The following is a 12,352-nucleotide window of genomic DNA, read 5'->3' as shown; positions in this document are numbered from 1 at the left end:
ATTTCCTGAGGGCAGGGACTACATCTCTTATTCTTCTCTGTTTCCCTCAGGTTCTGTGGTTATGCCTTGGCAATTAGCAATTCTTTCTTTCCTTTTTTTTTTTTTTTTTAAATACAGGATCTCGCTGTATTGCCCAGGCTGGAGTGCCTTGGCACGATCTTGGCTCACTGCAGCCTCCACCTCTTGGGTTCAAGTGATCCTCCCCACTCAGTCTCTTGAGTAGCTGCTGGGACTACAGGCATGTGCTACCACACCTGGCTAATTTTTTGTATTTTTTGGTAGAGACAGGGTTTCATCATGTTGGTCAGACTGGTCTCAAACTCTCGAGATCCAGTGATTGGCCTGCCTCGGCTCCCAAAGAGCTGGGATTACAGGCATGAACCACCATGCCTAGGCTAGCAATTATTTCTTGACTCAAATTGCCTTCTGATTGCTCACAGAAGTCCGCTGCAACCTCTTCTCCCCAGCTTATTCCTTTTATGCCACTTCACTCCTAATTCCCACCCTTCACTGTCCATAACTGTCCTGAGCTCAGAGATGACTCAGTGAATAAAACCTTCCACCATGATGGCAATGCTCTGTATCCACACTGTCCAATGTGGTAGCCACTAGCCACATGTGGGTTTTGAGCACTTGAAACATGGCTAGTGTGGCTGAAGAACTGACCTTTTAGTTGCATGTTAAATATAATCAACCTATTAATTTAGGTAATTGATTTAAATAACATAGTTATATTAATTTACATTTTAATAGCTCCTGCCATATTGGATCACACTGCTGTCCAAACATGGAAAAAACAAGCTCCTCAATCTGAAGCCCAAACTTGAGCACAGGCTTTTGCAAAATTTCTGCAGAAGTATATTCTTAAGTTTACAGAAATGAAGTCTGATGGAAAGCTGTACAATTCATTTCCAAGCGGGTCGTGGCTCCCGTTTGTTCTCTAGTTCTCTTGAGCAAGTCATCATGCAGTCAGTCCGTGGACTCACGTGTAGATACCACCTGTTGTCTATAGGGTGGCAGCTCCATTAAAATAACATTCACATCTATAGGGGAACATGGGGGAGATGCCTAAGTGGTCTGTTATTGAATTGCCCTAAAATCCCTCCAAGACATTGAGATGCTAACTGGAAAAAATTCCTTCTTTTTTCCCCCTCTTCATTTCTGTCAAATTTAATTTTCTTGTTTTCTTCTCCTGAAACTCTAGTAGCTGTCAAGAATGTATTGCTGGAAGCCAAATCTGTCATTTTGTCTTCGGCAGTTGAAGAACTTTCATTTTTCTTTCTAGGAGTAATGCATTTCTACTTAGAGGACAGCTAAGTGAAAATGTACTCCTGAAAGAAGATTTATTCTGTGGGCTTCCTTGAATTTGTCTAAAAGACAAAAATCTCACCAGCTTCACTTTGTAACAATGCCCGAAAATTACTTGGAATCATCTTCCACCTACTTTTCTTGTCTCTATTATTTAATATGTGTAGTAGGGAAGAAGAAAATGAACACATTTACAATTTAAAGTTCTGCTTATACATGTATCGTCAAAGCTAATTGTTTTAAACAAGGTGTTTTATCTTTGATTAAAGTGATCAGTGCCTGTAAGTATAAAAGAAATGATGGTAGAGTTTCATGGTCTTTTTCATAACAGAGTCCCATACTTAACACTTTGATGTCCTGACACTGTTCATGAAGATACAAGGCCTGACTTAGCCTTCAAAATAGAAAGGTGAATGGTACATTTATTTCTGAAATTCCTGAGGTTTCTCCTTGCTCTACCCAGTTAGAAACAGAAGCATTAAAGAAAAAAATCCCCATTGTAGAGAAGAAAACTGAGACCACCAGTCAATCAAAGGAAGGATTTTTACTTTCCCAAAACAACTGGGTATCAGCAATGTCAAATATTCAACATAACTTGTAAGCCCTCCCAGCACTACCTTCAAAGCACATAAGGCATCTCTTCAGGTCAGCCATTTGCTCCTGACCCAGACCTGATGTCTACTGCTTGTGTAATGGATGTTAACAATGGATACTGAGAATTCCCCCAAAAGAATTTTACTGTTTTCATTAAGTTGGTCAAGTAGAAAAGGTGAATACTATTGTCATCCGTGCCCTGACAATGTGATTAACATTTTTGTCTTTCTGGGTTCCTCTCCCCTCCTTACTCTTTATCCCCATCATGGGCAGACTCATATCATGATAATGTCATTGCTACACAGCTCAAGTTCACTGTCACCCAAGAGGGTCTCCTGGAACTTACACATGACAGGCAATGACATTAGAGGTGAAATATACAGAAGCAATGGCATTATAAATATACAGAATGTATAAAGAAATATACAGAAGCAATGGCATTAAACTTTCCATAAACATTGTGAATGCCCGATTCAAGGAAAGTATGTTCCGTCCGAATCAGAAACACCTTATAGCTACAGTGGTTCTAAGGAAGGTACTTCTCCGAGGACGTTAAAAAATATGTGAAGGTGTATTTTTGGTTGTCACAGCAACAAGGATGCAAAGGTGGAAAATGAGAAAGCCTGATGGGGATGGTAGAGGGGTGGGGACCTACCAGCATCTGGTGTCTAGGACTCAGGGATGTCAAATGCCTGCAATTCTCAGGGCAATCCCACCTTATGAATTGTCTCACCAAAAATGCCAATAACACCTGTACTGGGAAAGAATGGAAGGGGAAGTGCGCAGCACTCAAATAGATGCTAACAATGGTCATTTGAAATTCACCATTTTACATATATGTGTGTGTATATATATATATTTAAATTTATATATATATATATATACTTAAATGTATTTTTTACTCTGTGCCAGGCACTGGGGTACAATGGTTTTTAAAAAAACCCACTTTTTGCCCTAAAGAAGCATATAGTTGGTGGGAGACAGACCACATTCTGCCATGATATCAGTAACCCGGGAGGCCAAGGGGAACAAAGAGGGGTCTGGAAAGGCTTCCTGAAGCATCTGCTGTCTCCAGTGAAGTAGGAGTTGGAGTCAGCGAGGAGGTGGACTGAGTGGTTTGGGGTGCGAGGGGACAGTTGGGGTAGGGAGATGACGTTTCCAGGTGAGGACCAGCATATGTAACTAAGGCCTGGAGTTACGATAGCACAGTGCCATGGGGGGCAAGTTCGTTCTGTGGCTCTTTCCTTCCAACAGAGGCGAGGACTGCAAATGAGGATGGAGAAGGAAGCAGGGGTTCAGTAATCAGAGGCCCTGACACTCCACGCAGGAATTTATACTTTATCCTGGAGCCATGAGAAGCCACTGGAGAGTTTAAATTAAGGGAATGACAAGAATCCATGTCAGGGATGACACATTGAATTGAGAGCTCTCTTAGTGTCAGTATTATTGTCCCTTGCCTTTAGACATTGGACAGGAAATCCGCTGAGAGTCACCTGAGAGTCATTGAGGCCTTTTCTATTGACTCTCCTTGAAACTGCAGGACTGTGTAGCCACAAAGGCAGGACTAGCCTCATCAGTGTAGCCAGATCACTATCACTGTCATCAACCATCTGGCAAGGAAGTGCCTTCTACCAGCAGAGACTGCTCTGCCTTCAAGATCACAGGCTCACTGGGAGGCTGGAACTACATGACTCCAGCATCCCCTCCAGGAGAAGGATGGTTAAGGCCAAAGACTACAGAATCCAACTATCCAAGTTGGAATTCCAATTTCACCATTTGTTGACTTCGTGACCTCAGGCGGATCATTTAACTCCAGTTGTTTTCATCTGTAGAATGAAGATAATGATAATAACTATCTCATAGGTTTTTGTAAAGATTAGATGAGATAATATATATAAGAACTCAGCACTTAATAATCAATAAGCATTAGCTATTATTACAACAGAATGCAAAGAGTCAAATTTAGCTCAAAGGTTAAGAGTGTGCCTTCTGGAGCTACAGTGCTGGGTTTAAAAATTTAGTCCCAAGACTTGTGGCCTTCGGCAACCTGCTTAAACTCACTCCACCTCATTTTCTTCGTCAATAAAACAGAGGGAAGATGATAATCTTGACTTCAGAAGGCTGACATAGCTCGATTTTAACGATGTACCTCTCTTAAACACACCTGGCTCACAGTAAGCACTTCATGAATATTAGCTATTATTTCAATGGAGTAAGCCAGACCAAAAAAAAAGATAGAAAGAAAGTGGGACTCTAGACTTTGAAGGAATAGAGCATGCCTTAAATAAAATGACAGAAGGAAGAAGGGAATCAACATTTGGATGCTTAATAGGTATCTGGAACTTAACATCAAAGAAGTTGTTTGAGAGTTAAATAAGATACCCCAATGCCCACTGTAGATTGTTTTCTTATCCCAGTTTTGCAGCTGAGTCTCACAGAGTTTAGGTTGTTTACCCAGGATCACATGTTAGGCTGTGGACCCTGGCTGCATCCGACTCTAAACCTTGCTCTTTCCCTCCACCTTGCTGAGTCCAGCTGCATGGAGAAGGCAGGTGGTCCAGGAGAGGAGGGGGATGAGGAATCAATTCTGCTGGAGTTGATTCCTCGTCCTGGTTCCCAGGTGGATACTTTTTTTAAGTTCAAGATGCTGGGGTGCTGGCCTCTCAGTGACCACCAGATGTCAGTGCTAACAAGAGATTCCTCCACTTGGTTGTTTACAGAGCTAGGTGCCAGGGTACGCTTATTCATTTGGCAAGCAGCACCAGCAGGCATGGTTATCTAAGAGAAGCTTAACTTGGTCGTGGTGCCCATCTTCACATTCATCAGTGTGGGGTGATTTTGGAGAGCTAGGTCAGAAGAACGTATATTACAGAACGCAGAACTGAATTTGGAAATGTGTGGTGGTAGAACACTTGGCTCTTTAAGATACAAGTCCACAGCATCACTTCCTAAGAAACAATTTGTATTTGGAAGATAAAAGCTCCTTGAAGGTGATCAGTTCTGGAAACAGCAAGGCACTCAAACTCTTGAATTCAAGGGGTGGAAAAATTATTGATTGGTGATTCGTTATTGATCACAAAAAGTTTGGAACTGTGGCTTTACACTTGTTATTCATGAAATGGAAGTTACTCAAGTTAGAAGCCTATACACACATGTGCACAATTATAATAAAAATTTCCTGAAACAATACTTTAATACATGTGATATTTTCTGTTCTATTCTGCTCTATTCTTTCACTAAAAAATGCTAATTGGGACCCTCTAAACTGACAGCCTACAGTTTGAAAAACACTGACCTAGGCTGGGTGCAGTGGCTTACGCCTGTAATCCCAGCACTTTGGGAGGCCGAGGCAGGCGGATCACGAGGTCAGGAGATCAAGACCATCCTGGCTAACACAGTGAAACCCTGTCTCTACTAAAAATACAAAAAAATTAGCTGGGTGTAGTGGCAGGTGCGTAGTCCCAGCTACTCAGGAGGCTGAGGCAGGAGAATGGCGTGAACCCGGGAGGCGAAGGTTGCAGTGAGCCGAGATCGCGCCACTGCACTCTAGCCTCGGCAACAGAGCGAGACTCCGTTTCAAAAAAAAAAAAAAAAAAAAGAAAGAAAAGAAAAGAAAACCACTGGCCTAGGAGATTATACCACAGTATATTTCAGATGAAGTTCTTGGCTTGCAGTGCTTGACCAGACATAATTTCCATGGTTAAAACAGTCTAAGGGGGAAAACACCTGCTTTGGATTTGGAGAGAGACTCAAACTGCGATTTTACCGTGAGTAAGTCACTTATTTTCTGAACCTCAACATTTTCATGTGTAAAATGAAGAGAATTATGTCTATTCACAGGATCATTGTGAGGTACCTGCTACACAACAGCCTTCCTCCCTCCCTCTCTCCCTCCCTCCTCCCCTTCCTTTTTTCCTTCTTTCCTTCCTCTCTCTCACTCTCTTTTTAGAGACAAGGTCTCGCTTTGTGGCCCAGGTTGGAGTACAGTGTCACGATCATAGCTCACTGTGGCTTCAAACTCCTTGGCTCAGGCAGTCCTCCTGCCTTGGCCTCCCGAGTTGCTGGGTTTATAGGTGTGAGCCACTGTGCCAGCCCAGGCTATATTTCCCTTCTGTACTTGAAGGTTTTTATATTATATGTGGTAGGAGAACTTTATAATCACTGAAGGGGGGCATTTCTAATGTGGAAGGGGGATTAAGTTCTAAAACCAGCAACTGAGAATCTTTAAGAATAGAGTAATCCTGCTTGTGTAGTTCAGCTACATCGATGCTCAAAAGCAGCGTGCTGGATGAACTGCCTCGCAGAGGTGTGGGGAGAGGAAGATACATCAGTTTACGGGGTTGCTTTCACTGGGATGCCTCTGTCTGACCCTCTGACCCTCTAAGCATGACTTATTTCTTGTGGGGCCCTCTTCCTGACTTGCAGACAGCTGCCTTCTCACTGTGTCCTCACATGGCCTTTGCTTGGTGTGTGCTTGTGGAAAGAGCTTGGAAAGCCACCAATCCTATCGGATTTGGACCTCATCTTTGTGACCTCATTTAACCCTATAAGCCCCATCTCCAAATATAGTCACATTGGGGGTTAGGGCTTTGACATATGAATGTTGGTGAAAGATGGGAGGACACAATTCAGTCCATAGCACACTATATTACACAGATATTAAAATGTACTTCCCTGGAGGGAGGGGCTTTATCGACATTGCTCATTACAGTGGGCATCACATAAATACCTGCTAAATAAATGAAAGGAGGAATTGTGTTTTCTCTGTACATTCTAGTGTTAATGTGGGCACATTTATGACCCCATTATAATAACACCCGAAGCAAGCACCTTTTATCAAGCACGTATATATGTCAGTGACTTCACCTTTCTTTCTGATCTAATCCTCAACAATCCTGGAAATCAGGAATAGTTTTCATCATGACAGGAATCAGAGGAGGCACGGAGAGGTTAAGAAACTTGCCCAAGGTCACACAGCTCATAGGTAAAGTCAGGATTAGGGTCCTGCTCTGTCAACTCTGACTTCCATTTCTTTTTAGAGTCTAGACCAGTGGTTCTAAAACTTGGGTGTGCCTCAGAATCCCCTGGTCGGCTTGTTAAGACAGACGACTGGGCCGGGTGAGGTGGCATGCACCTGTAGTCCCAGCTACTTGGGAGGCTTTGGCAGGAGGATCACTTGAGCCCCAGGACTTCCAGGCTGTAGTGCGCTATGATTGTGCCCGAGAATAACTACGGCACTCCAGCCAGGGCACCACAGCAAGATCCATCTCTAAAAAACTCCTCCAAACCAAAAAATAGATTGCTGGGGTCTACCCTCTGAGTTTATGATTCAGTATGTCTAGCGTGGTCTCTGAGAATGTGCATTTCTAAGTTCCCAGGGAATGCTGATACTGGTTGTGGAACCACATTTTGAGAGTCAGTGCTGTGACCACAGATCATGAGTTCCTTTTTCCTTCAGACTTCCGAACTATTTCCTGGCTCTCCAGCCTTCCGTGAGCCCCTCAGCGGGGAGTCTGCTGTAAGCGTTCCTGTTTGCACGCGGTCTGGTCTGGGCTGCTCTGGGCCATCGGGGCCTAGAGAAAGGTCTTGGCCGCAGGGTGGCAGCAGCGGCCCAGGCACAGAGAGTTTGTCCCCGCGCTCAGGACAGTTCATAAGCGCACCATCAACTGGGTTCCCACCCGGCCAGGGCCGATTGACTCTCCGTCCCCGTTTGGCAGGGCAGGGAGGAGGCCAGTGGGAGGGGGCCTGGCAGAAGGGGAGGTCGCTGGCACACGGAGAGGCGGTTTTGTTCTCTGGGAGACTCTGGGAGAGGAAGCTGGGTGGTCTCCTCAGAACATCGGATTGTGCCCTTCACAAAACCGCCACGCAGCGCGGGGCCGCTGGGAGAGCCCGCGGGACAAAAAGCCTGTGCGGAGGCGAGCAGGCGCTGCCGGGCCGCCCCGGGCGCAGAGGCCCGGGCCCCTCCGTGAAGAGGCCTGGCAGTGTCTCATGATGCCGGTTTCCAGGGGTGACGACCTCCGCAAAGCGTCCCCCCCCCGGGCAATGTAGGTCTGTGGCCTCCTCGGGGAGTTCCTTCCAGCTCACAGCAGGCCCAGATGGCGCCGGGAACCATTCTCCCTTCCTCTAGCGTCACCCCGTGCCTCTTCCTCCCTACTGAGCCGAGGTTGTTGTGAACATCTTAAGAATCTCCCTGAGTGCCAGGAACTGTGCTGAGAATTTTATATGTAGTTATTATCTATTTAATTCTCATTACACCATAATAAAGAAGGTATTATGATACCCATTTACGATGGGGAAGTTGAAGTTTCACCTATCATATGCGAAGGGCAGTTGACCATTTAACTAAGGAGCGTTTTAACTCTAGCATCCCCTCCAATATACAGACACTTGATATGAAAGTTGGTTTGGAGATGGTAGGTTTCATACAATCCCCAAATCTACAGATGAGGATGCGGAGGTGCAGGGAGTGGACCAGCCAGGGGCTGTAAACTGCTTAAGAATTCAGGTGTAACAGGTGTGGATTCAACCCACCCCTGTGTAGAAGTTTGAGTTCAACCACTGCTCTAAAGCAGACCTTTAAGTTTTAGGAAGCATAAAGCTATTTTTAGTCTAGCCATGTGAGTCTTCTAACATGCCTGCTGACTTTCTCATGTTTGTTTTCCACTTCTTTAGCTAACAGCTCCTCATGGGCTTAAATGAAAGAAGGCCTCACTGAGGCACCGGAGTGCCAAGGGCAGGGGAATTTGGTTATAGCGTTCAGAGGCTTGTGTTGCAGACAAAAATCTTTGCGTGCTGAGTTCTCCCCAGGGGAGGCCAGTCATCAGTTCATTGTGCAGGGTTGAGTTGACTTCCAAATGGTCTTTATTTTCCCCTGTGACAGCTATGTCTGGAAGCTCCTGGCTGGCTGCTTCCAGGGCTTATGATCCTCTGAAGTTAAAGAGTTGGAAAAGAAGTTAAAAAGTTATCATCTGACACCATCATCCAGGACACTCACTACCGTCTTTACATGATTTTGCATATGCCATTATTGGAAAGAGTTTATGATTTGATTTTGTTCCCCTTCTGCAGTGTCAGTTGGGTCCTGCTTTTTCACATCCTTCAGACTTGGCTTAAAAAGGGGGTTTTTGTGGGAATGATTCCCATTCATGGAGGCTGGAGTTCCCTGAAGAGACTGAAAAATGCCTCATTCTCAACTTTCAGAGACTGGAAAATGATCAAGTTTGAATAGCACAATATGAAAAAAATATGGGTGCTTTTCTAATAGATGACCCCCAAATGAAAAAAAAATGTGTCCGTCTTTGGAGAACAATATGTGAATGCCAAATTTTTCAGCTCTGTAATGGATTACAGAAAATATTTTACGTTGGGATAGTGGGGAGGGTAGAAGTAAGGAGTGAGAGAAGGAAAGAAGAAAATAGGAGAGTGAAGAAAACAAAAGCAGATGTCAGTCTTAAATATCTCAACTATGGATAACTGAGGTATTGCTTAATTTATTCAAGACAGTTTTGTGAAATCCTAAAGGTGATTCATCAAGGTTTTTAACTGTGGCCACAAGATTTACAAGCACATAAGTGATAATGTCATCAGAGCAATTAATAGTAGGAAATGTTAGATCTAAATTGCTTTTTAAAGCATGTTTTTGCTTTCAGAGAGAAATTCAAAATGGGGGTGATGATTTTATAATGAAGATGCCCCCACTCCAAGCAACCTCTTTCACCTATAATATCAGTTTCATTGAAGCAAATATAAATTGTTCTGAGTTCCACATTTCACGTGTCTAGAGGGTTGCCAGATTAACACATAAAATTACAGCATGCCCCATGCAGTATTTTGCATACTGATACCACCACATTGTTATTTAATACTTATACTAAAACATTGTTATTTACCTGAAATTCAGATTTAACTGGGTGTCTTGTATTTTATCAGACAACCCTACTTACATGAGGAATTCAGCATGCTGTGAATGTTTCAAAATTGAAGGTTGAGGCAGCAGTTTTGTGGGCACGATGAGGCCTGACCTGCAGGGAAATGTTACCATGCCACCTTCTGAGTACCTGTCTGTAGCTGCAAAACATGTAAGTGACAGAATGGGGAGATGAGAATCCAGAAGAGGAGATGGGAGAGAAGAGAGGTGAGACACAAGGGAGACAAAACAGGATACCGAGAAAGGAAGGGGGTCCTCTGGGGAGGCTATTGAAGAAGCAGGGTGAACAGAGGGAAAAGTGACATGGGGGCACTGAGGAATTTTAAACCTGGCTTGATGGCTTTCACAGATTGCTCCCTCTTCGCACTGCAGACTTGGAATTCGATGTTACCCCAGTGAGATCTCTAAGAGGAAGTGCCCCAGCATCCTTTGGGGCTCCCCGCGAAAGCGGCCAAGGTGAGCTCCGGACTCCCCCTGGTGGCCACTGTGAGGCTCGCTCCCCGGACGCCGCCTCGCGGATCCCATAGATTTCTCATCTCCCGCTTTCCCTCTCAGACGCTGCCCATCACCTCCCTCGCTCTCTCTTCCTTCTTACTTTGTCAGCGTATTCATTCGGAGCCCACCCTTGGCGTGACACGTCCAGACTACTCTGGCCCCAGGACGCGGCCACACAGAGCTGGCCATTGTTGCTCCAGTTCTGGGACCACCCGGGTGGGAGAAGGGGAAGCGCGGCTGCTGCGGAGGCCGCTTGACTGATGGCAGCCCGGGGTCTTCGGGGCCTTCGGGCCCGCGGCCACCCGGAAGGAGGGCGTGCGCTCGGCCCTGCCCGGCCCGCAGGCAGCCGCAGCCCCGCAGCCCCGCAGCCCCTGCAGCGGGGATCCAGCCTTCCCGCCACGCTTCCTCCAGGCCCCTTCAGCTAACAGAACTAACACTTCTGTTCTCAGCACGGTGTAGATGATGAGTCAAGGATTTTACTTTTTTTTTCTATGCCTTTACTTATAGGTGTAATGAGGTAAAATGAGATTTTTTTCTCTTGAAAAGGAGAATCTTGCTTGGGTGGGACCGTGGTGGTGCCAGGATGAATGTGGATACAGGAGGACATAGACCCCTAACTTCTGAGGGTAGGATTTAAACGTTTTGTTAAATGTGATTACTTATAAGAAACATTAAAAAAAAATGTCAGCCTGAGGCTGGGTGCAGTGGCTCACTCCTGTAATCCCAGCACTTTGGGAGGCTGAGGCAGAAGGATCGCTTGAGGCCAGGAGTTTGAGACCAGCCTGAGCAACATAGCGAGATCCTGTCTCTACAAAAAACAAAAATAAAAATTAGCCCGGGCGTGGTGGTGTGAGCCTATGGTCCTAGATACTCAGGAGGCTGAGGATCGCTTGAGCCCAGGAATTCGAGGCTGCCGTGAGCCATAATCACAGAGTGAGACCCTGTATCGTAAAAACAAAACAAAACAAAACAAAACAAAAAAATGTGAACCTGAATATTTTTCATAGTTCCATTTGTGAGCACATCTGTGACTACCACTTGTAGGGATCTAAGGCCCGCTTCTCCACCCTCTTTGTCATACTCTGGATGAGGGGCACTTCCCTTGACCATAAGGGCCTCTCCACAGACCTCCCACAGCCCGATGACCTGTTTCTCAGGTCTGCACTGTGGAGGTGGCCGAAACCTAGAAACCTAGCGTGGGCTGCAGAAGGGAGGAAAATGGTCCTGGCAGAAGGGCACACTTCCTAGCAGTGGATTGATTTTATGTGGCACTTCCCAGAACATTTCGCAGGGGGAAAATATTGATCCGCTCAGGGTGGCCGGGCTTGGTTCCCTCAGTCTGTGAGCAGCCTTTCTTTTCCCAAACTGGTCATGTAAATACCATATATGCCTTCACAAAAGTTAGGATGTATGATTCAAACATAGCAATTTATAAATTTTTTTTTTTTTTTTTAGTCGTAAGATCTGTTACAGAAACCGATGGAAATTAAGAATTTTACCCCCAGAAAAAGGCAAATCACAAAACTTTCCCCACAACTTCAAGGGCGATGAACCTATTGAACTCTTCATGTGGATGACCTAGGGGTCCATGGATCCAATTTAAGAGCCTTTCCTCTAGATGGCTGACACTTGCAGGTAGAGAGGGTCAGATTATAGTCTCCAGATACTACTTCAATCTGGGGATTTCATGATATTGCCTGCCAAGTTTTTACTAAAAAGCATGATGAAAAGTAGTCATCCATAAGTTGTTCTTAATGAATAGAGCAGTTCACTAGTACAATGACTGTTTCTGGGCATCCCTTGAGATCTTAGTTAGCTCTTTTCACAAATAGTGGTAATAATCACAGAGATAAATCTACCTAATTTGAGCGTCAGACAGAAAGTTACTTTTTTGGAGGGCCCGTGGTGGCATCACACTTTTCTAATCCCAACATGGAAATGATTCAATTCATGTGAGAAATCTGAATCTGACATGGACAAGGAAGTACGGTCTGCTACAGCAAAGTGCTCCGCTCACCTCCTCCCGTT

General features: G+C 45.0%; 1 long non-coding RNA gene across 1 annotated transcript; it reads right to left on the bottom strand.

Annotated features, from left to right (window-relative positions):
* Positions 1-295: 295 nt before the first annotated feature.
* On the bottom strand, positions 296-11,045 carry LOC116274881. Its single transcript, XR_004183690.1, has 3 exons — positions 10,158-11,045; positions 9,846-9,969; positions 296-3,728 (listed from the first exon to the last, which is right to left on the bottom strand). It is a non-coding gene; the product is annotated as an uncharacterized LOC116274881 (long non-coding RNA).
* Positions 11,046-12,352: the final 1,307 nt, after the last annotated feature.

Source organism: Papio anubis, chromosome 5, assembly GCF_008728515.1.
Source record: "Papio anubis isolate 15944 chromosome 5, Panubis1.0, whole genome shotgun sequence".
Lineage (NCBI taxonomy): Eukaryota > Metazoa > Chordata > Mammalia > Primates > Cercopithecidae > Papio > Papio anubis.
This window is presented reverse-complemented; position numbering and strand designations above follow the sequence as displayed.